This window comes from Crotalus tigris, unplaced genomic scaffold, assembly GCF_016545835.1.
Source record: "Crotalus tigris isolate CLP2741 ecotype Arizona unplaced genomic scaffold, ASM1654583v1 scf7180000024115.3125172, whole genome shotgun sequence".
Lineage (NCBI taxonomy): Eukaryota > Metazoa > Chordata > Lepidosauria > Squamata > Viperidae > Crotalus > Crotalus tigris.
Window position 1 is genome coordinate 1,818,879 of NW_024100392.1, and position 25,439 is coordinate 1,844,317.

General features: G+C 42.1%; 2 long non-coding RNA genes across 3 annotated transcripts in view; both read left to right on the plus strand.

Moving 5' to 3' along the window:
- LOC120298574 overlaps positions 1-13,401 on the plus strand; it is a 42,743-nt gene extending 29,342 nt beyond the window's left edge. Inside the window, exon 3 of the long non-coding RNA XR_005554144.1 lies at positions 13,321-13,401. This is a non-coding gene — a long non-coding RNA (uncharacterized LOC120298574). The remainder of the gene's footprint in view (positions 1-13,320) is intronic.
- A 63-nt stretch (positions 13,402-13,464) lies between these two features.
- LOC120298567 overlaps positions 13,465-25,439 on the plus strand; it is a 28,062-nt gene continuing 16,087 nt past the window's right edge. Inside the window, exons 1-2 of one of the 2 annotated variants that reach the window (XR_005554140.1) lie at positions 13,465-13,478; positions 22,348-22,395. This is a non-coding gene — a long non-coding RNA (uncharacterized LOC120298567). Of the gene's footprint in view, positions 13,479-13,922; positions 14,297-22,347; positions 22,396-25,439 lie in introns of those variants that run through there. The other variant, XR_005554141.1, reaches the window with a different exon arrangement.

Consider the following 25,439-nt stretch of genomic DNA (forward strand, 5'->3'; position numbering starts at 1 on the left):
AAACCATTTGAGGTTTGCTTTGCATCATTAAGCAGATGTCCCCAAACAGAGGAAGCTGAGAGAGATCCCCTTACTAGTCTGTTTGTGGGGAATCCAATTATCTCATTCTGTTCAAATTATGAATTCAAGACGGAATGTGACAACCCAAGACAACCAGCCGTCTTCTGGACTGCTTTTTTGCATTTTATTTGGTTTGGGGAAATTTTAAAGGGTAAAGTAACATAAACCTTGACGAGGTTTAAGACATTTATTTCATTCATCCTTCTAAATTATCAGTGGTGGGGACAAGAATTTTCCTTTTAAGGTTTTAAGGAGAAAACTGAGTTTCCATCCCTTATTTATGAATGATGGTAAAATAACTTTTCTGTGCTGCATAGGACAAGATTATAAGATTATAATAGCCCGAGTTGTTTATAAGTCTAGATATATTTCCAAAGTGTAAATTTACTAGATTTGGGGTATGAATTTACAAATGGCATTATTAACGAATTCCAGGAATATCAAATGTCAGAGCCTATGAAAATTATTCCTAAAGAGACATCATATAATTCATAAAATCAAAATTATGCCATTTGTGAATAGCCCCTTTATTTCTTTTATTTTTAATAAATTATTGACACCACTGGAGGGTCTTATTAGATAGAAGTAGTTTTAGTGTTAGCATTTTTAGCTAATATGCACATATCTTAGGAGACCACATATTTTGCCTCATTATAACTCCCTGTAAAAGGGGAGATACTTGGGATATATTAGTGTCTAGAATTGAAAATAATGACTATTGTATGTTGCTGTTTTATGTCTGAAAGATAATTATTTTCTGCATCTATAGGAGTTGATAATTTACAATGTAATTTATTTTAGAGCAAATCTGTATATTAGGTATGGGCTCTAATATTTCTTTAGAAATTGTAAGATATTATTATTATTTCTGTGTAAACTATAATAATAGCAATGATATCTGTTGTTTAAATCCTTTTAAATATGCCAGTATAGTTATTTCAAGGAAACTTTCCTCATAAGCAGTAAATATATCATTTTTCAAAATGCTAGATTAAAATATACCATTTATGAGTTGGTGTGTTATGATGCAGTAGTGGGAGACTTTCCCATTAATTCATTGCCATGAACTGGTCACTTCCTTATAGTGATGTGGTTCATTAGAGTTCCCTTGCTCTGTAGGAAGGCGGTTAAGATGTCTGTACCAGATGTCTGATAGATTCAACAGGTTTCCCAGCAGTGCTTGGACAGTTTCCCAATGATATAGAGGGTGACTTTGTTGGTACATTCTTGACTTCTGGAATATAAGGGTGACCAGGGCATTCAAGATGCCATTGCAACACATCTCCTCACCTGTCAATCCCATGTAGCTATTTTGTTCACTGAGAAACTCATAGAAATTATGTGGATAAAAAGATACCTAACATGATGTTGATAGAAAACAAGAAGTGAATATGACCAGAGACATGAATAAGAGCTTAACTGTGAGCCTACATTTGGAGAATATTGGTCAGCTGTCCTGCTCAGAGTGTTTTGGCTATTAGACTTCTCCCAACCAGCATTATGGCTCAGGAATTCTGGTGGTTGAAGTCCATATATCTTAAAGTTGACGAGTTTGAAAAACATTGGCCCAAATTGTAGACGAGAATCAGTTTGGTTAGTGGTTAAGACATTAGGCTGAAAACTGGGAGACTGTGAATTTTAGTCCCACCTTTCCACAAAAGTAGTTGGGTGACCTCGGGCCAGTCACTTTCTCACAGCTCTAGGAAGGAGGCAATGGGCATTTCTGAAAAATCTTACCAAGAAAACTGAAGTCACCAGGAGTCAAAACTGACTAAGGCAAAATAAAATAAAATAATAAAATAAGATAAATAATCCATTCAAGTACCAGTTTCCTCCCAGATGTTGATAAGATGTAGAGTCTTAATTTCAATAGTGAATGCTCTTTTACATGCATTCGTCCTGTGACCTATCGTATCAGTGAAAAGCTGAAGTTAAATATTTTCCATCTACATGCTTTCTGCATGTGAAAAAAATTTGACAGGGGAAAACCCTTAGTTGTGACTCTCCACCTGCATATTGAACTGATATAGTGCCACAAGGACACATAGTTCATTTCCTCCCTGTATATTTTTCACATTAGGTTTGAGAAATGGTTCTAGTGTTTTTATGGACAGTGTTTTGTTTTGCAGAAGTTATTGAATTAAACTATATACATTTCTACTATATTTTCTGAATGTATGTTTGTTTACACCATCTCCTGAAATGTTTAAAGAATTTTTAGAATATTGCCTAGATCTGGAGTTGAGACTACACTACTAAGATTGGTAACATGAACATGGTTTGGAAATGGTATTTGTGAAATAAAATGTAAGCTGTAATCTCAACTTGTTTTAAGATAACAAAATTTGAGCAAAGGTGTGTAAAAACACCTTTGTAAAAACTGCATAATTAGACCTCGCTAAATTCAGTTTTAAAATGGAATATTAAATGACCTAAATAGCAAGCTCCTGACCAAAGCCCTTTTCTAGGAGGAAAAAAAAAGGATGTACAATATAAGAAACCATGATGATTTGTAAACATGGAAGCAGAGACACAGAAATGGATCACCTTTCAGAATAAAAATCATATTCATAAAGATAAAAGTGCCTTTAAATTATTTAATCCTTCCAGGCCTCCCACATTTATATTTATTTAAAATTTATATACCACCTTTATTTATTTTTTTATAAACAACCTAAGGCAATGAACATACAGTATCTAATGCACCTTCTTCCTTCTCTTTTTGCCACAATAATAACCCTGTGAGATGAGTTGGGCTGAGAGAGTGACAAGCCCAAAGTCACCTAGCTGACTTTCATGGTGAAGGGAGGAGTTGAACTCACGGTCTCCTTTCTAGGTTGGTGCTTTAACTACTAGACCAAACTGGTTCTCAAATTCTCAAATGGATAAAACAGCCCAGATTTTTCAGATTGACTACCATAGTCTTGTCATACCATTGTCCATGTTCTTTGTAGCTTTGAGGGAGGGAAGGAGGGAAGGCCTCAGATCAAAACTAAATTGTTTACCACCCAAATTAACTTTTCTATAATTTGTCTGTATTCAAGTGATTCTCTGGGCTTATCCACACTGCCCAGTTGGCCCATTTTTGGAGTGCTGCAACAGACAACATCACACCCTTCCATGACAAATGTGATCTTTGCACACATTTTACTGCTGCATTTTGAAGTACTCCTTTTCTGTATTTTAACTGGTGGGCTTACTTCATTACAGACTAACACCTAGTAGTTCATTGGCTGCATTGCATAAGTTTTTAACCATGATCTCTAATTTCTTTAAAGCAATGGCATAATGATAATAAAACTTGCTTTCTAAGTAAAATACTATTGATACAAAATCTGCCCATTTTTAATTACTATTTTTCTTTCCCTGAACTAACTACTTTCCTTTGTATTTTTTTTAAATAAATCCAATGGTATATTATTTTATCATTTTTCTAGTCTCTTGACGAAGAACAGTTTTGCAAATCAGATGTTTCTGCCGGGGTTTTGAACTACCAATCTTCTATTTACAAGGCAAATGTTAGAAGAACTGTGTCTTTACAACATCTTGGTTAAGACAATTTTAAATAGATACTAGAATAGCAACAGGGCAGTACCATAGCCATTCTTTTTAGTATTAAAGGTGTACCTGCATTTTGATAGTTTAATTTTTGTGTGTGTCTTGGTGTGTATGTAAAAATACACACACACACACACACACACACACACACACACACACACACACACTTTTTTTCACAAGGCTTGCCTACCAGAAAAACAATTTGCTGCTGTTTTCCTGGAAGATGGGAGTGTAGGAAAACACAAATTGTCCTATGGAAGGATGTAGTAGCTTGCTTTCTGGACTGAACACCTGGCAACCTGTTACCAAGCTCTCAGTCCAGACAAGATTTGCCCTCTGAATCATAAAGGAAATGCTGAAGGGTTTCACCAGAATGTGTTATTTTTGCACCAACTCTCTTCTACTTTTAAATATCTGTTTTAAAGCTGCATTTTGTATCTTGTTTATTCCCCAGCAGAACCTTCCTTTTTTTTCTTTTTTTGCCGGAAACTATTTTATCTTGGGCATTTGCTACAAAACAGTAGGGGAGAAAAAGGAAGTAAAAAAGGCAAGAGGAAGCTGGTAAAGAAGAGAATAAATAAATCAGCAGTTTTGTACATAATTTGTATCTAAAATTACTTCTTAAACTGCTGACAGCACTTAATGTAATATTAAAAAAGGATATGTTCTAAAATAAAGTGGAGAAATATGTCAGAATGTGGTTATTTTACAGTAAATCATCAACATAAGTAATTTCTTTAAAATGTTTAAAATTTCTTTAAAATAGAGAAATGTTTAATTTGTATGCCATGGCTAAACATCCCTCAGCAGAATTTCAGAAATAATTCGCTGAATATTGAGAGTGGTCCCATCAAAATAAACTGCAAATAAATACAAAAATAAGTTTAATGGGTTTGGAAAACAATTTTTCATATTGCGGATGTCATCCTTGTGTTAAGGATTTATCTCTGAACATGGAATTCCAGTTTGCATTTGTAATAATATGCTGTGCCAGCCTCATCCATAATTTTTATATAAGGCAACCCAGTTCTTTTTGTTCTTAATTTCCACAACTTTGGAAAGATTGGGAAAATCCATAATGTATATAGGACTGATTTTGATTTATTGCATTTCTCTCTTGCTTTCTCTCCAGGAGTGCCAGACAATATGGCACATTTTGTTATTTTATTCCCACATTAAAAGTTTTGCTACATAAATTGGGATGAAAGAAAAATGCCTGGCACAAAGTGACCCCGTGAGTTGACCAGTTGAGCAGAACCTTGAAACAATGTTTTCTTGATTTGGGTACAACACCCAGCCACTATGCTGCTACATTAAAATAAAGAAATAAAGTAGAATCCCTATACCTATATAAGCAGTGTGGCAGTGTAGTGATTCATTTAAAGGTTACAAAGAAGGAATTAGTGGCAAACTTACCAAAAGCTGCCACAGGAGACTACTCTATTTACAAAATGGCTGTCATTGTGGGTGTAGCCAGTCTCAAAAATCCATTACCTAATAGATGAACTAGTTCTGCCATTGTGAATGTTGTCTATTATTGGATTTTTATTATTGTTTATATCAGCGGTTCTCAACGTTTGTGTGACGGCGACCCCCGTCACACAAACGTTATGCGCATGCGTGGCACGGCGTACATGGGGAGGGGCCCCGCGCACGACGTGCATGCGCGGGGCCGCCCCTGTGCGCGGCGCGCATGCACGGGGGCGCCCCGTGTGCGGCGCGCATGCGCGGCGTCCCCATGCGCGGGGCTGCCCCATGCGCGGTGCGCCTGCGCGGCGCTGCCCCGGAGGCACAGCGCCGCCCCCATGCGCAGCGTGCATGCGTGGCGCCTCCCCGGAGGGGACAAAATGGCAGGTCGCCGCCTTTGGCGACCCCCGAAAAGTGGTCGATCGACCCCAAATGGGGTCGCGACCCATAGGTTGAGAACCGCTGGTTATATAAACAATAAATAAATGTAAGTTCAAAACCAAAAATATTGTATTTCTGTATTCAGCTGCTTTAAAATAGAAAGGGGCGTTGTCTTACCTGAACGCCTTTTCTCAGCATGATGATGGAGAATCCACGGATGGGTTGTCTTAATCTATCTGCTCCAATTGGACTAAGTCTGAAATTGGTAACGCCCCCTCTGTGCCAAGTGCACCCCAGTTTTAGACTAAGGCGATACCCAGACTTTAGTCCGACGCGTCTGAACAAATGGGAACCAGGCCAACTGACCTAATGGGAGGGAGTGGATTCTCCATCATCATGCTGAGAAAAGGCGTTCAGGTAAGACAACGCCCCTTTCTCCAGCATGATTGGATGGAGAACCCACGGATGGGACATACCAAAGCCCTGTGTCCCTAGGGTGGGAAATTAGATTGGGCCTGGGTCCCATCCAATGTTAATGCGTGTTCTAGTACCTTGCGGCCGAATGAAGCCGTAGAGGATGCGTATACATCCATCTTGTAGTGACGGACAAAGGAGGAGGGCGATGCCCATGTTGCTGCCCTACAAACTTCCTCTATGGACGCCTGGGTAGACCAGGCTGCTGTAGTGGCTGCGCCCCTGGTGGAATGGGCCGTGATATGGCTGGGAGCTTGAAGTGACTGAGTCTGGTATGCCAGAGAAATACAAGCTCTAATCCACCTGCCTATAGTGGGCGAGGAAACCTTTTTTCCTAATGACGATGGGTGAAATGACACAAACAGAGCCTCAGTCTTGCGGAAAGATGAGGTTCTCTGTATATAACAATATAAGGCCCTGCGAACATCCAATCTGTTCCACTGAGCCTCTGTGTTATTAGATGGGTTCGGACAGAAGTCCGGCAAAACTATGTCCTGGGACCTATGATATAAGGAGTTAACCTTGGGCACAAAGGAGGGATCTAACCTGAGAGTAACCCTGTCCTTATGGAAAATACACAGGTCCTTTCTTACTGACAGGGCAGCCAGCTCAGAGATCCTTCTGGCTGAAGTTATAGCAACCAGAAATGCCACCTTCATTGATAAATGTTTGAGCAAACAAGTGTCAATAGGCTCAAAGGGTGGTGAGACGAGAGCCTGTAGAACCTGATGAAGGTCCCAGGAGGGATATCTATGTACCGTTGGTGGTCTGGCATTGTTAGCTCCCTTTAGGAAGGAGCGTATCATAGGGTGTTGTGTTAAGGGCTCCTTGCCATAGGAAATAACCGTGGCAAGTGCTGCTACCTGCCTACGGATGGTACTTGTGGAAAGACCTTTGTCCAGACCATCCATCAGGAACTCCAGGATAACTGGCACTGCAGCCTGTAAGGGTTCAATATTGTGCGCTAAACACCAATTACAGAAGCTCTTCCACGTGGCATCGTATATTCTATTCGTTGAGGGTCGCCTGGATTGCTGGATCATGGCTATGACCCTTGACGAATATGAGTCTAGGCCTAAGGCCTGCCTCTCAAGTGCCAGACGGTTAACTGGAGCCATTGAGGGTCTGGATGATGTAACTCCCCCTGAATGAGGGAGATCCGATTGGCTGGAATCCTCCATGGAGCCGATGCGGAGAGCTCCATCAGGTCGGCGAACCAAGGTCGTCTCGGCCAATGTGGGGCGACCAGGAGAACCTCTGCTTGTTCGCGAAGGATCTTCCTGATCGTGGCCGGTAGGAGAGGTAGTGGAGGAAAGGCACAGAGCAGTTCCCTGGGCCAGGGACTGCGGAGTGCATCTGTTCCTTCCGCTGATGGGGACGGGAACCTGGAAAGGAATCTGGGAAGCTGTGAGTTGGCTGGGGAGGCAAACAGATCTAGGGTTGGGGAACCAAACCTGTCCATGATCTCTCTGAAGATCTCCGGATTCAGCTGCCATTCGGAATGGTCCACGGTGGCTCTGCTCAGTGAGTCCGCCTGCTGGTTGGCCACTCCGGATATGTGCTCCGCCCTGATGGAGGCAAGATTCAGTTCCGCCCAAGACCCCAGCAATCTGGCCTCCTGCATGAGAGGCTTGGACCTCGTTCCCCCCTGTCTGTTGATATGGGCCTTGGCTGTGATGTTGTCGGTTAAGACCAGGACGTGCTGGCCCTGTACTAAGCTGCTGAATCTCTTTAGGGCCATGTGTATGGCTCTTAGCTCCAGCCAGTTTATATTGTTCTTTAGATCCTGCCTGGACCATTGCCCTTGGGCCCAGTGTGTGTGGAGGTGTGCCCCCCACCCAAATAGGCTTGCGTCTGTGGTGATGGTGATCCTGTCTGGTTCTTTGAATTCTGCTCCCCGTGACAGTGCTGGAGAGTCCCACCAACGAAGGGAGTTCAACACCGCCTGTGGAACTCGGACCTTCTGGTGGGATGTGCTGGTATGAAGTCTCTGAAATGGAAGGAGAAGCCACTGTAATTCCCTGGCATGGAGACGTGCCCATGGCACAATTTGCACGCAGGACACCATCTTCCCTAGTAGCTGTGAAAGGGATGCCAATGTGACTACTCTGTCCCTTCGGATCCGACGTACAAGAGTCTGGATAGAGTTCCGTCGGTCCTGAGATAGGTATACCGTGCAGTTGTCTGTGTCTATAACTGCCCCCAAATGGAGGAGCCGAATTGATGGTGCAGTCTGACTTTTCTGGAAATTAACGGAAAACCCGTGCTTCTGCAAAACTTTGATGGCTAGGGCGAGATCTGCTCGGGCCCTCTGCCATGATGATGACTGAATTAGAATGTCATCTAAATAACATTGAATCTTGATGGGAATTAGTCTAAGGTGGGTTGCGATCACTGCCAGTACCTTTGTAAATACTCTCGGTGCAGATGAGAGGCCAAATGGAAGGGCTCTGTACTGGTAATGGCGTCGGGCATAACTAAATCTGAGGAATTTGCGGTGTCCAGGAAAAATGGGAATGTGCAAATATGCCTCAGTCAGGTCTATGGAGGTAAGAAAGTCACCTTGCCTGACGCTAGCCAGGATTGATTGAAGTGATTGCATCTTAAATTTCTTATACCTCAGGTAGAGGTTTAGACCTTTTAAGTTCAAGATCGCCCTCCAGCCCCCTGAAGCCTTGGAAATGACGAAGAGGTCTGAGTAAAACCCTCGCCCTTCTTGTTCTTTTGGAACTGGTTCAATTGCTTGTATTTGCAATAAATGAGCTATTGCTTCTGACATAAGTTCAGCTCTGGCCCTGTTCGTTGAAATAGGAGAAGAGCGGAACCTGTCGGGTGGATGGGAATAAAACTCTAATCGTAGGCCTTGGGAGACGGTGTCTAACACCCATGCATCCGTAGTAGTGGCCGCCCAAATGTTGGAATAGAGGGCCAGCCGGCCTCCTATGGGAGGTGAGGCTGCAGACTCACTTGCCTCGCTTGAAGGAGCGGCTCCCTGTGCCCCGAAAGGACCGTTTAGTCTGGAACTGTGGTCTGCCTCTGTATGCTGAACGATCTTGTTGTCGTTCCTGCCTCTGAAAGGAGGGGCGAGAAGCCTGGGCCCAATCCCAGGATGGCGCTGGCCGAAAGGGCTGCCTTCTGTAGTTACTCTGCGACAAGTTCCCCCAGCGCCTATCTCCCCTCCTTGATGTATTGACCAAGATCTTGCGTTTATCCTTACCTTCGGTTAGGTATGGCTCTAGCGCCTTACCAAAGAGTTGTCCACCTGTGTAAGGCTTGGAGGCCAGACGCCACTTGGCCTTGGTGTCTGCTCGCCAGTTTCTGAGCCAGAGGAGCCTTCGTGCTGAAATGTCTGCCGCGATGGTCCGGGCAGTGTATCTGGCCGTGTGTAAGGAGGCATCGGCCAGATACTGGGACGTGGCCACCAACTTACCCAGATTCTGGTGGACTCTGAGCTGGTCCGGAGGGATCATGTCCTGGAGCTCCCGTAACCACAGGACCAAAGCCCTGGCAAAGAAGGCCATGGAGGTTGCCGCCCTCGTTGCCCAGGCTGACGCTTGGTGGGCTCTGCGTAGGGCAGACTCGATCTTCTTGTCCTCTGCTCTTAGTGCCTCATTTATGTCCCCAGGAATATTGGACTTGGGAAACAAAGAGTTCAAGGGTTCATCAATTTCGGGTATCTCCAAAAGGGAGGCCAGGGAAGGAGCGACATTGAACAATTGTCTTTCTACTGCCCCAGGGCTCAAGGGGGATCCTAGGTTCTCCCATTGTTTCTGGACCATCTTTAGAAAAAGGGGAGGGCAGGGAATATGATTCTGTGAGATAGAGGGTTCAGTGTAAATGGCATGGGGACCTTGGGATGTTGGTGGGGTCTCCTGTTGTTGAGTGAGGTTAGCAGTAGTACAGGCTTTGAGTAACAGGGAATTAAAGAAGGAATGGTCAAAGAGACCAACAGGAGGGGTGGGCTCGGATGGGGCGATGCCCTCGTCATCAGACAAGATCAGGTTCCAGGTCCGATGTGGGGTCATCCATCCAGTCCGGAGATTGTGAGTGATGTGTGGTCTGGGGGGGTGGCTGTGGAGTGTTGGAGGCCATAAACTGAGCCACAGCCTGGGCTATCATGGACTGGAGCAAGTTTGGGTTCAGGGCCTGGTTCTCAGGGAGGCGAAGCCCTGCTGCAGTGGGTGTAAATGTGGCCTGGGGCCCTGAGGTGTCCTGACCAGTCATACCCCTCCCTGAGGTCACAGCTATGCTTGAATCTGACTCGGTAATTCCTCTGGGGGGAGACCAAGCCCCTGGGGCCGAGGCACTATGTGAAGAAAGGGGCTCAAATATAGACCTCCCCCTTGTGCCTGCCAGATCTGGGGATACCGTTCTCGGTCCTTGGCCCCCTTCCTCTCTCTGTGGCTCCCTGCTTAGTCGGGCTCGCTTGGTGGTGCTCTTTCCACTTGCCTCTGATTGACGACTTCTCTTGACCGGCTCGCTGCCTCTCTCTGCCATGACGGTTGCTCTGGTCTCAACCTTGGCAAAACGCCCCCTCAGCGCTGTAGTTCACCAAGGGAGTCTACAGAGATAATTCAGCCCTAGAGGGGAAGGGCGGGGAACTGATGTGGGCACCCCGATCACTTAGGATCGATCAGGCCCTCCCAGGTCGGAGCTGCTCTCTGAAGCGTTGGCCACCGATGATCGAATGCTGCCTTCAGAAGAAGGTTCCAGGCAGCCTGGACTCCGGCCACACCCAAAAAGGCCTCCGGTGGCTTTAGCCACGCACAAAATGGCCGCCGATGACTTTAGTAACAATTAAAATGGCCGCCGAGGCTTCAGCCCCACTCAAAATGGCCGCCGAGGGCTTCAGCCACAAACAAAATGGCCACCGAGGCTTCAGCCCCACTCAAAATGGCCGCCGAGGGCTTCAGCCACAAACAAAATGGCCGCCAAGGCTTCAGCCCCACTCAAAATGGCCACCAGTGACTTTCGCCACTCCCAAAATGGCCGTCACTGGCCTCAACCACCTACAAAATGGCCGTCGGGCTGAGCCACACCCCAAATGGCTGCCGGAGGCAATTCAAAATGGCGGCCGCCAATTTGGCGCCTTAAAAAGGCCCAGAAAACAAACGGCCGTTGGAAGGAGGCCTTGAGGCCCGGGGTGTAAGCTGCGATGAGCCCTCGTTCGGATGAATCGCCTGGGCTCCTAAGCAGCTGGTGGCATGCGATTAGGCCGGCTGAGCTCCGAAAATTGGGCCGCGCCCAATTTCTCACCTGTTGCTGTCGGCTGGGATCGAGGGACTTGGGAAGGCTCCCTGCCGGCCTGACGAGGCTCGATGACGTTGCGGAGCCCTCAGTGCGATCAGCAATGCCTCCGACGATCAGCTGGCAGTCGGAGGATCGTCAAAGCAGCTCCGGATGAAAGCGAGTGATTTTGAAGGTTCGAACTGCTGTCCCTAACTGAGGGAAACGAACAAGGGGAAAACTCCCCCCCCCAGGGGGAGGGGGTGTGGGTCTGTCAGCCTAAATAGGCTTCAGACTGGTCTAATTGATCCTTTTTCCTAGCTAATAATCGATTCAAATCAATAATAAAAACAATTAATACTAATAGCCTGAGCTAAGCAATTAAATGGAATCTAACAGTCTTCTGCTCCAGGAGCGAAGACAAAACGCGTCTTAGAGCAAATAGGACTAAGTCTAAAACTGGGGTGCACTTGGCACAGAGGGGGCGTTACCAATTTCAGACTTAGTCCAATTGGAGCAGATAGATTAAGACAACCCATCCGTGGGTTCTCCATCCAATCATGCTGGAGAATGCACAATCAACATGATATCTATAGACATTTTGTAATCATTATTCAACCCAATTGCCAGTTGTTCTTCACTTATGTTATTCAATTTCTCATCTCTTTCAAATATGGTGCGATTATGGTCCTTAGATTTGGCAATTGAGACCTACTATTCCTTCTTATCATTATCTTTTTATTTCTTTCAATTTTTGCTTTACTTTATTTCAAGGTATCTTTTCAACCCTGAATATTTTCTAATGCTTCATTTAGAATCTTTGTGACATATAATAATCTTTTTTTTTTAAATTTCTGACTGGGTGGAAAACTATTAAGAGACAGTTAAAATGAAATACGTGCTCAAATGATCAGGGTTAGTATTTTGAATCTTTTTGAAATTAATATGCTAATTTAAACTTCAATTGCGGCTTCCTGCAGAATAGTGATAAAGATTGAAGTGCCTTCTTTATTTCTATCAAGGAGCGTGATAGCATCACTACATTAGCATAGAATAGCATTACTATGTGCCTACCTACACTGTTCAGAGAATGAAATTCTGTTTTAATTAAATCCTGTTTTAATTAAATTACTGATCATGAGATTTTGTTACATCTAAAGATACAATACTACAGATAACAAATACTTGTTCTACCTCTAAACATTTCCCATAATTTCAATCTAGTTATATGTTCAACTGCTTGCTTAAAATCAATACTTGTTCATATGAGTCAGCCTTGTTTTTACTTTATGTTTCTTCTCCAGATATTGCAGCAAGTAACCCCTGATTTATTGCACTTTTGCCAGGATTAAAACTTCTTGTTCATGTGCAGGAATTTTTAAAAACTTCATTAAGTCTATAAGTTTCCACTATAAGTACATCACATACACTCACATATATAATTTAATAGAGGTATGCTGTATTTAAATTTAAAGCTGCGTCAGGTCTAACACAGCTTTTCTGGCTGTCTCTTTCAGCAGCACTTTTAAAAAAATGGTTTTTTCCCCATGGTGTTTCAATTATATACAGTCCCAGGAAAGTGATGTGAGGTATAAAAGAGGTATAAAAGATGACAAGGAGAAGAAAAAGGCACAGTTTGTATAAGAGACTTAAAAAGAGCGTGCTGGATTTGAAGTACCTTTCCTACTTTGAATCAAAATATCTGCACAACTAATGGTCTAATTGTCAGATAAAATGTCAGAAAGTTTTTCCTTCTCTTCTTAAATATTAAAATAATTATTGCTTCAATTTTTTAACCTATATATGTAAATAATAGAACTCAATATACGAATAGGCAAGTACCAGTTTCCAGAAAGTACAGATATCATTTAAGAAAAAACAAGATTCTATTTGGACTGAACCAAGATAGATTAAAGAAACAAAACATTTGAATAAACTGGAAAAAATCAGTCACATTTATGACAAAAATACTTCTCTTTCTACTTTGTATCATAGCCCCACTCCCTATAGCTCTTACCCATCATCTATTAAACAAGACTGAAGATATCCAAAAGTTGCCCTTTCCTGCCCTACACCACACCAAATATGCAAATTATAGTCAAGAACAAGTGTGTCTAATTCTTAAGCCACTTCATGTATTGCTTTTCTTCCCAGCCAGTCATTTTCCCATTAGGAATTCAAGAACAAGAAAGAGCAAAACTATACCAAGGAAAATGGAGAAAAAGCTATTTTGAAGAGGAGGAGGAGGAGGAGGAGGAGGAGGAGGAGGAGGAGGAGGAGGAGGAGGAGGAAGAAGAAGAAGAACAAACAAGGTAAAAATGAGAAATAAAGGAGCGTCAACAGCAAGTTTTAATGTGGAAAAGTAATTGAACACGATATATTAAGCACAGAGGCATGTGTGTGTCTAGCTAAGCATTATCACCTACCAAACCAACCACTATTTTATCATTTTTTCTAGAACTGTTCTAAGGATTGTCTATTGTTTTCTGACCCCAGTTTAATTCTATGTTTTAAAAGCAGCTTGGAGGAAACATCTAAAGAAGTCAACCACACCAAGATGATATCAAAATATATTGTAATTATTGATGTATCTCCTCCTTTGATTTAAGAGTCATTTTAGTTTTATATCTCCTTGATCTTGAGGAGAGGTTTGGTAGGAATATCTGAAAAGACAGCTTCTAGGGAGTCTCCCAAAATTCAGGCTAATTTCTACTTTCTTTACTGTTATCTTTCCACTAGCAGGAGCAGAAGTTTTGATTAAGGAAACTACTTAAACATAAGCTGGATTGTTTTTGAGTCCGCCATCAAAACTATTAAAATGTGTTTAATAACATTTTATTCTGATCTTATTCCCTTTTAGTTTTTTAATTATTAGTCAGTTTGTCTGTGTTTCATTGGTAGAATAAGTATAAATAAATAAATGACATCCTTTTCATTTTGCAAAATACTAAACTTCTGTTAACAGGAATAAAACAAACTGACAGTGCCATAGTGATGTATCAAGAATAAACATTACATCAATCAAGGAAAAAACCCTAACTGTACTTTCCCATCACTCCTAATTCTTCTGCTCAGTTTCTTCATAGTTTATATTGCACAAGAAGGCAGTGATTTCTTGACAGATGACATTGTGAGTAACAAAGTCATGTCACATTCTTTGCATTTGCATGAATAAAATCTCAGTGTTTCATACCATTTTATATGTATACACTGCCTAGAAATAATGATGCATAAGATTATCCTCATCCCTATAGATGGGCCCCATACCTTGATTAATTTAAGTGTTATAGTACAGTTTTAAAAAGCTTTACATATCAAAGCTAAGGATAATATGATCTAGCAATCTGCCTTCTCAGTTCATTGATCTTTAAAGGCTTTGATGCTGGGTGGAGTTATAGTCAAATCAGACTTACAGATAATTAAGATTAATTGGGAAAGTTCAGTCATGCCCATAGCATGACTGTATCTGAAAACATTATGCATTGTAAAATATTATCTGCTATTACCAACAGAATTTGTAAGATATGAGCATTGGGTCCAGTAAGCTAAACACTGCCACTGTCTTACTCAACTAGATGTGTTGAACATTCCTCTTGAAAATCTCAATCCAGTATTATAAAAACTAAAATTAAAATTGATAATAATAATAATAATAACACCCTGCTCAGGCAGGAAACCCTATACCATTTCAGACAAATGGCTGTCCAGTCTCTTCTTTAAAACTTCCAGTGTTGGAGCATTCACAGCTTCTGGAGACAGATGGTTCCACTGATTAATTGTTCTAACTGTCAGAAAATTTCTCCTTAGTTCTAGGTTTCTTCTCCCTTTGGTTAGTTTCCATCCATTGCTTCTTGTCCTGCCTTCAGGTGCTTTGGAGAATAGTTTGACTCCCTCTTCTTTGTGGCAGCCCATGAGATATTGGAACACTGCTAGCATGTCACCCCTTGTCCTTCTCTTCATTAGACTAGACATTCCCAATTCCAGCAACCGTTCCTTATATGTTTTAGCCTCCAGTCCCCTGATCATCTTTGTTGCTCTTCTCTGTACTCTTTCTAGAGTCTCAACATCTTTTTTACATTGTGGTGACCAAAACTGGATGCAGTATTCCAAGTGTGGCCTTATGAAGGCATTGTAATGTGATATTAACACTTCACATGATCTTGAATAATCGGGTATATTTTGACTTTATATCTGCTATTATCAGTGAAACATTTTTGTTTACACATTTTATTTACAGCAATATATTTTTTAATCTATGAGCAAAGGAATTTGATAATTCCTTCAGACGTTTTAAAAAATCAAAAAACAAACTTAGTAAAAATAATAGACCTTCAGCAAGAACTGGTGGCCCATCTCTACTTGTGTCCTGCAAATATAGCAGATATTTGATTGTATTTTAGAGCAGGCTGTCTGGGGCTGCAAGACAACAGATATACCAACTTTGTGTCAGAGGTGGCTGTGTCTACCTTAAAACAAACCCTCCATTGTCCTTTCATGTTTGCTCTGTTTAATGATTTTATGAGTTCCACCAGAGATGTCAAAACAGAAAAAGTTTGTGTTGAGTCCTCGAGTCAACGGCAAATGAATACAGCACATTCTGTAATTCCAACAGACCTTTATTTTAAGTAGTTCTCACTCCATCACAGCTCTGAGGCTTGCAGACCTCTCTGACTCCTTTAATAGCATCCCCGGGCAAAAAGGTAACATTCTGGCGTGCTTCCTTGCCTCGCGCATGCGCGCGAAGCTGGCACCACTCAGTTTGGTCCCGGGCAGCTTGCAACGGCAGGCCCGGGACCATTGCAACATCCCGAGCCTGCCTTTGCAGGCTCAGGACACAACACCTCATCCCCCCCGGATGAGACTTATTAACTATATAGGTAGTTATACGTGACCTCAACACAAGCGTGGTGTGCCACCCAAAACCTGCACATCTATTGCAGCTGTGCAATAGCCACACCACAAATGGTACTGGGCTATTGTTTTGGAATTAACTACCCAATACTCACACTCCCAGTTTTTCCAACAACAGCAGGCACCCTCTCACTTTCCTTGCTTTGACAGCAGGGTTACAAAGTCCTCAAGATACTTGGGAGATCTTTTTACTCTCTGTGACCTCCTCAGGTTCTGAGAACCCCCTACTTCCTCTTGTGCAGAGGATGAAGTGGAGTTGTCCCCTCTTTCAAACCCTGGTGGTCCCCGTGAACCGTGTCCCATTGCCTGGTCTGCTTGCTTGCCCACCGGGCTTGTCAGACCAGGACTTTGCTCCCCCATGAACCTGGTTGACCTGCCTAACTATAGGCTCTCAGGCCCCTCTGTATGCCTGCCAATGTTTGGCATTTCTGTAGAACCCTCCAAGTCCACAATGGACCTATCAAGGGAATGCATCCCTTCACTCCCAAGCCCCGTAACGGGATTGTCTGGGGTTTCTGCAGTGCCCCAATACTCAGTTGCCCCCCAATCTATACCGGAGGTGCCAGAATTGGGATTTGCCTCTCTGGCCACCTCCCTGTGTGAAGACTTCCTTTTGGAAGCAGTAGCAGTACTGGACCAACTTGACTGTTTGTGTGCCAGTTCTCTTGCAATGTTTGGGTTATTAGGATGCTCCCGGTTATTCTCCCTGACTGGAGTACTGAATGGTAGTTGTGAATGATGAGTATGCCCCCCTGGGTGACTCCCTGGCTGGAGTAGGCACTGGTATCTGTATTATTTCTTGTTCCCCTGAATTCCTGAATTGCGGAACCCTGGAACAGGCCGTCTTTGGCCTCTCCGTTTGGCCCCGGCTGCTGCCAACACCCTTCCCTTTGCCCATAGTGGTCCCCCTCCCCCCTGGAGAAAGCCCAGGAGTTGCAGAGGGTAGGTCCAGTCTCGTACGCAGCTGATCGATATGCCGCCGAAGGACACGACCGTCGTCCAAGGAGACCTCGTAGGACAATGGACCAGTAACCTTGCATACTACGGCAAGAACCCACAAGTGATCGGGCCCGTAGTTCCGGGTCCATACTGGGGCACCCACTTGCAGACACCGCGGTGCCCTGGGTTGGGTGACCTTAGGAGGCAGTCTGTCCGGGTGCAACCTGTCAAGTTTGGTGATCAATTTGCGCCCTCAACGGAGTTCAGCTGGGGTCTTCCCAGTAGAAGTTGAAGGTGTGTTGCGGTAAGCAAGAAGAAAGTCTGCCAACCTGTGGTGCCAGTCCCCGTAGGTCAGTTTCTTTAAAGCATCCTTGGTGATGCAGACCATCCGGTCAGCCATATCGTTGGTGGAAGGGTGGAATGGTGCAGAGGTGGCATGATGAATCATGTTGGCCTGCAAGAAAGCCTGAAACTTGAAAGAAGTGAATTGAGGACCATTGTCAGACACCAGGACATCTGGGAGCCCATGTGTAGCAAAAATCCCTCTCAGTACTTGAATGGTCTTGGCAGCAGCGGTGGAAGAGACAGGTACAACCTCAAGCCACTTTGAATAGCTGTCAACAAGGACCAAGAAGAATTGACCCTGAAAGGGCCCAGCGTAATCTACGTGCACCCTAGACCAAGGTGACTGTGTTTCCTCCCATCTATGTACAGGAGCCTGAGGCATTTCTGGGCATGAGCGCTGACACAAGTGGCATCCATGCACTTGAGCCTCTATCTCCCTGTCTAACCCTGGCCACCATAAATGGCTGCGCGCAAGCGCCTTCATCTTGACAATGCGAGGATGGCCCTCATGAAGGGAAGCCAAAACCTTAGGTCTCATTGAGGTAGGAATAACAACTCTGCTGCCCCAGAACAGACAACCCTGAAAAGTGGATAACTCATGCTTCTTGAGCCAGAAATTCTGAAACTCAGTACCTGGACAACTCTCAGGCCATCCAGACAAGACCCAGGACAATACACGAGTGAGTGTGAGATCCGTGGCTGATTCAGCAGCCACATCCCTGGCATTTAAGGGAGACTCAGGCAATGCCTGAATGGAAAGAATGTTGATGGCAGGGGCAGGGTCAGCCTCTACAATTTGTAAAGGAAATCTACTAAGGCCATCAGCGTGGCCCATTTCCTTGCCAGGTTTGTGAACCAAGGAAAAGTCATAGGCTGACAGAAAGATGGACCATCTCAGCATTCTAGGGGAGATGATATGGGGAGTTTGTTCATAGTAAACAACCCCAACAAAGGCTTATGGTCAGTGTAGACCGTGAAGTGTCTGCCATATAGAAAATCATGGAATTTTTTAATTCCAGCAACAATGGCCAAGGCCTCTCTATCTATCTGAGCATAGTTTCGCTCAGCAGAGGACAAGGTTCTGGAGCAATATGCAACAGGAACCTGAGTTCCATCAGGTCTTAAATGGCTAAGTACAGCTCCCACCCCATAAGGGGAAGCATCACAAGCGATGCACACAGGAAGAGTTTCATTAAAATGTGCAAGCACATTATTTGATGTAAGTAAGGCCTTGACCTCATTGAAGCTTTCTTCATGTGCTTGTGACCACTGCCACAATGCCTGTTTGTCTAAGAGTCTATGAAGTGGCTCAGCTACATTAGCTTTGTTAGGTATGAATGACTTGTAAAAATTCAAGAGGCCCAGAAAAGCTTGTAATTCAGCTTTAGACTTAGGCCTAGGAGCTTGCAGTATAGCCTTTAATTTAGACTCAGCAGGGTGAATGCCCCTGGCATCTATTTTGAATCCCAGGAAATCTGTAGAAGACACTCCAATTTTGCATTTGTCTTTTTAAAGCTTGAGACCTGTTTTCCTGAAACGCAGCAGAACAGCCCTCAATCTGTCAGCTAAATTTTGAGTGGATTGTCCTGCTATTAGGACATCATCAAAATAGGGGCAAACCCCTGGTATACCTCTCAGGGTGTTTTCCATTACACTTTGGAAAATTTCAGGAGCTACATTTACTCCAAATTGTAGTCTTTTGACTTTGAATGCCCCCCTATGAGTTACAATAGTCTGTACTTCAGCAGCAGCTTCATCAACAGGTAACTGTTGATAAGTCTGTGCTAAATCTAGCTTTGCAAAAACACGCCCCCCCTTTGAGGGAGACCAAAATGTGGCTGACTACAGGTACAGAATATGCATGCTGTTGCAATGCCTTGTTTAGAGTGCATTTGTAATCTGCAGAGATGCGAATGTCCCCATTAGCCTTGAGAGGTGTGACTATGGGAGTTTCCCATGGACTTGAGTCAACAGGTTCTAAGACACCTTGCTGAATCAATTTGTCCAATTCAGCGTCAATTTTCCCTTTCAAAGCAAAGGGTATTCTTCTAGCTTTCACTCTAATGGGAGTGACAGTGGGGTCCAGTTTCAAGGAAACTGGAGGGCCTTTGTATGCTCCCAGCTGGGGGCTGAAGACATCTGCAAATTCTTTGCAGACTTCTTGTACACCTAATGTTTGCAAATTGTGAAGCCCTGTAACTTGTATTCCCAAGGCCTCAAACCAATCGAGTCCAATGAGACTTGTGCGTTCACCCCCAACTACCAATACATCTAATGGACCTTCAAAATCCTTGTATTGTACTTTAAGGGTGGCCTCCCCCTTAACACAACACCTTGGAATTTTGGAAGTCTGTTAAGACTATATTGGATGGCCTAAGCTTGGCCCGGAACCCATTGCTAGAGAAAATATTTCTGAAAGTGTGAATGGAAATGATTGAAAGTGCAGATCCAGTGTCCAGTTCCATAACCAATGGAACTCCTTGCAACTTCACCTTAAGTGACAGTTCCTTTTTAAGTGGCCTGTGTGTGCCTGTCCTATAAATGCTTCTACGTGATGCACAGAAACCCACCCTGTTTTGGCTGGGGACCCTGGTACCTTTCAGGCGCAATTCTTCTCGGGGTTGTACCTTCTGACAGCCCAGACACACAGTTACTATGTGGCCTTGCTTTCCACATGCTCTACAGATTGCGGAACGGAGCCTGCAGTCGGTCCTCTTGTGGCGACCTCCACACCCGAAGCACTTGGGTACAGCTGAAGACTTTTCTTTGCCTTCCTTCTGCTTCCTTTCTTTGGCTGGGTAGAGATGATCCACCTCATCTTCAGGATCTTCTTCCTGGACTCCCTCATGGTGCACAGAGACGGCTTCTGGATTGTTCCTGATAGGCCTCATGTTCTTGACTGCCCCACCTGCTGCCTCTTCTGCAGTGACCTCTCTCAAGGCATCTTGGAATGAAATGTCCTCTTTTGCAAAGAGTCTCTGTTGCAAGTCTCTGTTCCTAAGCCCACATACAAATCGGTCTCTCAACCTTTCCTCTAAGTCTTTAAAATCACAAGGCTTAGCTGCTCTTCTTAAGGCTGCAATGTATTCTTTAGCTGATTCACCAGCTCTTTGATCCCTCTGTTCAAAAGTATGTCTCCATGCAATAACAGACAACTTGGGCTGAAAATGTTCCTTCAATAATTTTTTTAAATCTGTATAAGTGACAGATTCAAGAGGAGCAGGGGCTGCTAAATTTTCAGCAATTTCAAATGCATCTTGACCACAGACACACAGCAAAGTAGCAGCCTTCAAGCCATCTTCTCTTACTTGATTTACTCTAAAGTAATTTTCTACTCTGGCAACATAAGACTCCCATCTTTCTGGGTGCGTGACATCGAATTCAGACATTCTCCCTATTCTTGCTTCTATGTTAGGAAGGGGTCTATCAGCCAGCTTACCTTCAGCGACGCTGTACTGACAGGTCAGGTGCTGAGTTTAACGCCGTCTTCCTCTCTCCAGGACTCTTGGGTAAGCTTACAATTCTTCTTTTTTGTTTTTGTAAGCCATCCCACCTTCGTCGCCATTGTTGAGTCCTTGAGTCAATGGCGAATGAATACAGCACATTCTGTAATTCCAACAGCCCTTTATTTTAAGTAGTTCTCACTCCGTCACAGCTGTGAGGCTTGCAAACCTCTCTGACTCCTTTAATAGCATCCCCGGGCAAAAAGATAATATTCTGGCGCGCTTCCTCGCCTTGTGCATGCGCGCGAAGCTGGCGCCACTCAGTCTGGTCCCGGGCAGCTTGCAACTGCCCGGGACCATTGCAACGTCCTGGGCCTGCCTTTGCAGGCTCAGGACACAACACCTTGTTGTTGGTGGGAAAAAAGAAACCCCTGCAATAGATTTCACGTGACAATAAACAGATTATATTTCTTATTAAATATTTCTTTTATCACTGAGATTCAAAATGCTTATGCACACATTCTTGCAGTTTATGAGAGTAGGTTACTTAATCTGATAGAGCAAAAAAATAATAATATTAGTAGTAATAATGTTTTTATGGCACTTTCAAAATGAAAACCTATTGTGCAAATTCAGAAGCAACTAATGAAATGGATTTACAGGTAATTGTAATGACTGTATTTACAATATTGTATACTATTAATATAGATAATACAGAAAACTTGGATTTAATGCTCTTACTATTGTTAACTTCATTTCCCCCAAATACATTGAATTCAACCCCAATGGGGCCAATAACATTTATGGTATATCTGCTTGTCCAAGGGCATATTGTCATTTACTTTTTCTAATGATGTTTAGTAGTTTAACTATTTTTAACAGGCCAGTTATAGCAAAATGCTAATTTTAATATTCATGCATTGCCCTAAAGATTGTTAGATTTTTGTGGACTTATCCACTGCAAGACTTTTGGGCCTAATGGACTGCAGAAATCTTTGCTTTTCTAAATCAAGAGTATTCCAATAGCGTTCCAATCTCTAAGGGGCTGCCACAAAGAAGAGCAGGGTCAACCTATTCTCCAAAGCACCTGAAGGTAGAACAAGAAGCAATGGATAGAAACTATTCAAGGATAGAAGCAACCTAGAACTAAGGAGAAATTTCCTACCAGAACAATTAATCAGTGGAACAATTTGCCTTCAGAAGTTGTGAATGCTCCAACACTGGAAGTTTTTAAGACGAGATTGGATAACCATGTGTCTGAAATGGTATAGGGCTTTCTGCCTGAGTAGGGGGTTAGACTCAAAGACCTATAAAGTCCTTTCTAACTCTGTTGTTCTGTTATTCCGTTAAGAATAATTTGGTCTGTTGTTATTAAGGTTACACAGCAATTATGACACAGAGTTATGTGCTGCTAGTTCATCCCCCATAACCACAAGATCCTTGTTCCTTTCCTCTTGATCATTTTTAACCTGATGTCATTTCCTAATACGTGTCAAAAACTTGTGAATAATGCTGCAACTTGTACTTTTTTTTTTCATGACAGTTAGTAAAAATGATCTACAAAAAAAGAAAAAAGAATTGCGTCCTTAAGGTAAGAAGCTGAAAAAGCCTCTTTTATGACAATGTTGAAGGAACAGAAAATGACCTAAATTTTTGAGCACAAATATAAGGAATTTCATTACCACTTTCATGTGTTTTTGCAATTTCAGAATTCAGGGAAAATCTAACTGTGGTGAAACTTATCATTTTTCATTTTTCAAAAATCTCACAAAGTACAAAGTTGAGCGAGTTGAGAATACTGGCATACTTATATTTTAATATCTATTTTTTTCCTCACACAGTTAAAATAATGGGAAGCTCTATTGTAAATACTTAGAAATTTGGAATTCCTACAGTTCGATAGAACTTGGTTCTTTTAAAATATATGGATTCAGAATCTGTTGTGTTATTAAATCAAAACGATCAGAATTAAATTTCACAGTTTTGCTTCCCAGATTGTTTTTTTGTGGGGTGAGGGGAAAGATACAATGGCATTATGGTGAAGAGGAAGGAAAGAAAAGTCCTATTGTCTGAGTAGTCTGCTGTATAATATTTGATATGGCCTAGTGACAGAAAGCATATTAGACTACTGGCAAGGCTCAAGGACTAAGCCTCCAAGCAAACAGAGGCTTTTCAATAAACATCTTGCAAGCATGTCTACTGCAAAAGAGAAAACATTATGCAATTTGAATATTATTTTATGACAATAATGTCTTGCACAATATTTTCCTATTTCCATTCTATTCTAATCCTTTATTGTTCCATCTTATTAAACACTCTGCATTTCCCATTATTGTAATCTTAACCACTGAAATTCCTTAGTTACTGAATTCTTTCAAAAAACTTGGTGCTTTATCTATGTAATTTTGTGCCTATTGTTTGTAATTCTGAAAATTCTGGATTGTTTAAAAGTTTAATCTCATTCAATGACTCATTTGAAATAATATTTAATACAAAATAATCTTTTGTGCCTTTGGTGAACTGACAATATTGTTTACTTTTTTACTAATTTTTAAGAATTAGCCAGGACTTCCGAAGAGTTAACTTGGCTGCCACTTTAAAGTATGTTCATCTACCAGGTCAAAGGCAATAAAAAATACCTCAGTGAAGAAATCAAAGCAACAAAAAGAAAAAAAATGTAAGAGGAGTGGCAGAACCTGGGGCAAAGAGGAATTAGTCTAGAGTCTCTACATATCCACAAAGAGAATAAGTCCTCTTTAACTCCATAGTTCTTATCTAATGCCAAGATAGTGTTGTTAGTTGAGTAGATTCCTGTGCATAGGAATGATTAGTAATAAATCAGTTTAATTGGAACTTTCATGCCTGACAAAAGGCAAGTTGGGAGAGAATGAGAAGAAACTACGTATGAAGTTGCTTAGCTGAAATTGTTGAAACAACATGTATTTTGGATAGGATTCTATAGTAGACAATTTTCCTGCACATTGCATCTAATAAATGAAGAGAAGAAGGATTTGCATTCCATTCCACAAGATTTCCATAAGCATTACTTCAGTTCTGGATGGATAGCTGATACAATTGTCAACACTATTTAATGTTTTCCATCTTCCAGTATTCTGGGAGATCCATCAAATGGACCTGAAATTATCTTTGATCCACCTAGTGGTTGTGACAAGAATGGTTCTTGGAAGTCTAACACCAAGTTCATACTTGGCCTCTGAACCTGTTGTAAATGTGGGACCATATTACTATGGTAGTATAATGTGAGATACAATCATCTACATTCTCACATATGAGAATTTTCTTTAATTATCAGGAGAAATAACAACAAGAAAGGAGAAGGGAAATTTATATTAGCTGAATTAATATTTTCCCCTTTCTCCCGCAGAGAATATAAACTGAGTTTATTGTGAGGGAGACTGCAGGCAATTTGCAATACATGCCAAATTATTTCTTTATGAACTAAACTACAACTATGTAATCTGTCTGGATTACCAGTTTACTATATACTGACATGAGAACCAGTTTTCTGTGGTGGTTAAGGCATCAGACTAGAAACCAAGAGACCAGTACTGTCTTAAAGCCAGCTTGACAAACCTTGCCAAGAAAACTGCAGGGACCTGTTTGGGCAATCTCCAAGAATTGGACATGATTGAACCAAATATACATGCATACATACATAAAAGTAAAGGTAAAGGTTTCTAAGGAGCCAGTATTATCCAAAGATGCTTCCATGGTCATGTGGCCAGCATGACAAACGGAATGCTGTTAGTTTACCATTGAAGTAGTACCTATTTATCTATTTGCATTTGCATGCTTTTGAAATGCTAGGTTGGGAGGAGACATACATTCATACATACATGTATACAATGCTTTTCTTGTAAAAAAAAAAAAATGGTGCCGGAACCCACACATGTCATACAACCTGCCTTGTCTACCCTACAAGGTTCCATCCAAAAAAAGGTGCTGGAACTCTGTTTGGACATTCTATGACAAAAAAAAGCCCCACATGTATATATACATACATATATATTAACATATATTAATTGATATTAACATATACACTTTCTTAGTAGCAAAGAATTACAAGATGTAATAAAGAAAGTGATTGTGATTACTCTGAGATATTTGGATTTGCCAGTAGGAGAAATAATAAGAAAATTTTCAGTAAACTTCCCCCTCCGTCATCTTATTATTAAGCAATACTGATATATGAATTTCCTGAAGATTAATACAAACTGATAGCTTATTTAGAAATAAGATCATACTAAGGAAGTGCAAAGCTATATCAGCACAAAATACCCACTGGGTTTGACCAGAATTATTGCATACATGCACTGAAACAAATGTTAAGTATTATGACTTCCATTAAACTTTGAATTATTTTAATTTAATTTAAAAAAACTTTACTGATATAATTTCACAAACAAAGGCACAACAGGCAATTTGCTGGCATTTTATTTCCTTCTTGAGCCTTTCTCAATATGGCATGCCCCATATATATTGTGACTTCAGAATCCAAAGCAGCATGATAGTTGATATGGTAGGGCAACCCTAACATGTTTATTCTGCTAAATGGTACCATGAATCTCTAAATCTGCAACTCTAACAACATAGATTCAAAACTATTCATTTACT